The sequence below is a fragment of the Pristis pectinata genome, chromosome 8, assembly GCF_009764475.1.
Source record: "Pristis pectinata isolate sPriPec2 chromosome 8, sPriPec2.1.pri, whole genome shotgun sequence".
Lineage (NCBI taxonomy): Eukaryota > Metazoa > Chordata > Chondrichthyes > Rhinopristiformes > Pristidae > Pristis > Pristis pectinata.
Window position 1 is genome coordinate 19681420 of NC_067412.1, and position 3356 is coordinate 19684775.

Here is a 3356-nt window from a genome sequence, read left to right on the forward strand (position 1 = left end):
ATGTAAGATAAGATTTCTTTATTAGTCACATGTACATCGAAACACACAGCGAAATACATCTTTTTGTGTAATGTTCTGAGGGCAGCCCGCAAGTGTCGCCACGTTTCCGGCACCAACATAGCATGCCCACAACTTCCTAACCCGTACGTCTTTGGAATGTGGGAGGAAACCGGAGCACCCAGAGGAAACCCACACCGACATGGGGAGAACGTACAAACTCCTTACAGACAGTGGCCGGTTTTGAACCCGGGTTGCTGGTGCTGTAAAGCGTTATGCTAACCGCTACGCTACCATGCCTGCCGATTAAAATCTTTATAATTTTTTTTGTGGACAAGTTGTCCATGACGTTCCCCCACCCAGTATATATATCCTCTGTCTATCGTGTGCAATTTCATGTCAGTACCTTTCTTCTGGTTAGTCACTAGGAGGGTTATTTGGTTTCAGCTGTATCCATTCTCGGGCTATAAGGTCTAATCGGTGTAAGACTGTGTTGTAAATATAACCAGTTGTCCCACCAAATATGTAATGGTAACCGTTTATGATCACCATTGCCTGCCCATAGATGAGGTTGGGTTTCTTCCCTTGACAGTTAAGCAGCGCCCATCATTTGTAATTAACGTTGCACACGTGTACATCATTCCCACTGCTCTCACCAAAGGGGATGCCAGTGCTTCCAAACACCAACAAGTTATTACCATACAAGACAACTGACATTGACGCTAGCTCCTTGGGCATGAATCCTTCTGTACCCAGTTGTTGCCAAGTACCAGAGGCAAAATGATATCGCCAGAGTTCACAGAAAAATGAGTAGGCTTCATTCTCTGGACCACCAGACTCCTCATAGTCTAGGTTGTAGCCTCCAAACACATAAAGGTTTGAATTATCTGCAACACAGCAGTGCCCACTTCAAGTAGGTGGAGCTATGTGACCTGTCTTTGAAAACCTGTAAGGAATCCTGAGACTGAGGCAAGGATGGGCAAAGAGTCTCCTAACGGGGAACCATCTGACTTTCTTCTTAGAGCCTGGCGGCTCGGCCTGCGGCCTCCCCGTTACCTTTACAAACTGACTGAGAAGAGTTGGCTCTGACATCCCCGCAGAGTGACCACGGCCGCCGGACGACCTGACGCACGGGGGAGTATTTCACAGTAATACAGTTGCGTGTCTTGTGATACCTGCATTGAAGTGGTTACTCCAAGGTCTCAAACATAATCAGAAGCCTTTCTTTCAAGTGGATATGTTTTTTCTCCATATAACAAAAGGGATTTAGCAACTGTAACTTTGCATGTTTTCTGTATGCCCATGTTGCCAAATTTCCTGATATTCATTAGTAGTTCTCTTTTCAAATGATGTGGAAGGGTATTGGCTAAATTCTATTGGATCTGGCAGCTCCAAAGGTCTAAAATAAAACAGAATTTCAAAGAGCTACTTCAAACAAGTTTCAATTTTTAATCTTATGGCTCCTGTGATCAATGCCAGCTGTGGTGTCTTTAATTGAGTGTTCAAATTCTATACAAGGTTTACTCAGCAAGGATATTTTTACATCTTTAATGGAAAATTGGATAATATTTTCATTTGTCTATATAATTTAAAGCTATCTGAAAGATGCATTTGAATTACAGGCTTCCTCCTAATTGACTGGAGTCTTTGTCAATTGTGCCAATCATTCTTTATTTTGGTTTTAAATTCAATTAAAACTTCCTTACTCAGACAAAACAGTGGATGTAATGTAAAGTACTAGGTCCTGATATTCCATGAGGGCTACCAAATTGCAGATGCCAGGAAATTCATCTGCAGTCAGTGGCAACTATATGTCCCAGATATTGCATTCTGTCTCTGAAATTAGATTAGGTTCTATGGGTCTCTTGCCAATCACCATCAGATAATGGGAAAGTCTTCAGAGCTTATAAACTACTGAACACTTTGAATGTTTTTGGTCTGTTGAAAATTATATTTACCGAAGTCTATAAACTCTGATAAATGGTGCTTTAAGGCTGTAATGGGAATGGAGTGGAGAAAGGAATCTGATAATGCGAAAGAAGCTAAAGCCAATACTGCAATATGCACTGCATGTGGTATACAGGGATAATTGTTGCTTCAAGGCTGCTACCTGATAAGTACAGGTGGTAACTGCTCTCTGTACTACAATGTTGCTTGTAGAAGCTTCTAGGGCCAATCTGGAGGAGACTTTTGAATAAGCAGCCATAGTTGTTGGAGCTTTGATACTCTGGTCAAATGGAGAGACCAGATATTACAAGTCAGTGTTGGGACCTCTATTATTCATTTTGCATGTACATGATTTGGATGTGAATGTACGTGGCACGATTAGCAAGTTTGCTGATGATACTAAATTCAGGGGTCTTGTTGATGGTGAAGCAGTACAATGAGATCTTGATCATTTAGGGAGATGGGCTGAGAGATGGCAAATGGTTTCCAACTTAGATAAGTGTGAGGTGATGCATTTTGGACATTCAAACCAGGGTAGGACCTATACAGTGAATGACAGGGCACTGACGAGTGTTGCGGAACACAGGGACCTGGGAATACAAGTGCGCAGTTCACTGAAAGCGACCGGACAAGTAGACAGGGTGGTGAAGAAGGTGTTTAGTGTGCTGGCCTTCATCAGTCAGGGCATTGGGTTTAGGAGTAGGGACATTACATTGCAGTTATATAAATCGTTGGTGATGCCACACTTGGAGTACTGTGTACAGTTTTGGTCACCCTGTTATAGGAAAGACATTGTCAAGCTGGAAAGGACGCAGAAGAGATTTATGAGGATGCTGCCCGGACTAGAAGGCCTGAGTTATAGGGAGAGGTTGGCCACATTGGATCTTTATTCCTTGGAGCATAAGAGAATGAAGTTTATAAAATCATGAGGGGTACGGATAAGGTGGATGGTCGTAGACTTTACCCCAGGGTTGGGGAGTCCAAAACTAGAGGGCACAGATATAAGATAAGAGGGGAGAGATTTAAAAGAGACCTGAGGGGTAACTTCTTTACACAGAGGGTAGTGAGTACCTGGAATGAGCTGCCAGAGGAAGTGGTCGAGGCAGGTACAATTGCAACATTTAAGAGGCACTTGGATAGGTACATGGAGGGGAGGGGCTTGGAGTGTTATTGTCCAAACGTGGGCAACTGGGACTAACAGGGAGGATGCTGTGGTCAGCATGGACCAGTTGGGCCAAAGGGCCTGTTTCCATGCTGTATTACTCTATGACTCTACAAATACAAACCTTCCTCCCATGTTCACTCACTTCCTGGATGAATCCTGAGGCTCTATTTCTGTTCACAGTGGCTCTAAATTCCTGAAGTTACAAGTGAGGATGAACCAGTGTTGCATATAGTGTACCCTTCAGGAT

General features: G+C 43.3%; 1 pseudogene; it reads right to left on the reverse strand.

Annotated features, from left to right (window-relative positions):
* Window positions 1–312: 312 nt before the first annotated feature.
* LOC127573250 (kelch domain-containing protein 10-like) lies at window positions 313–1089 on the reverse strand (annotated as a pseudogene).
* Window positions 1090–3356: the final 2267 nt, after the last annotated feature.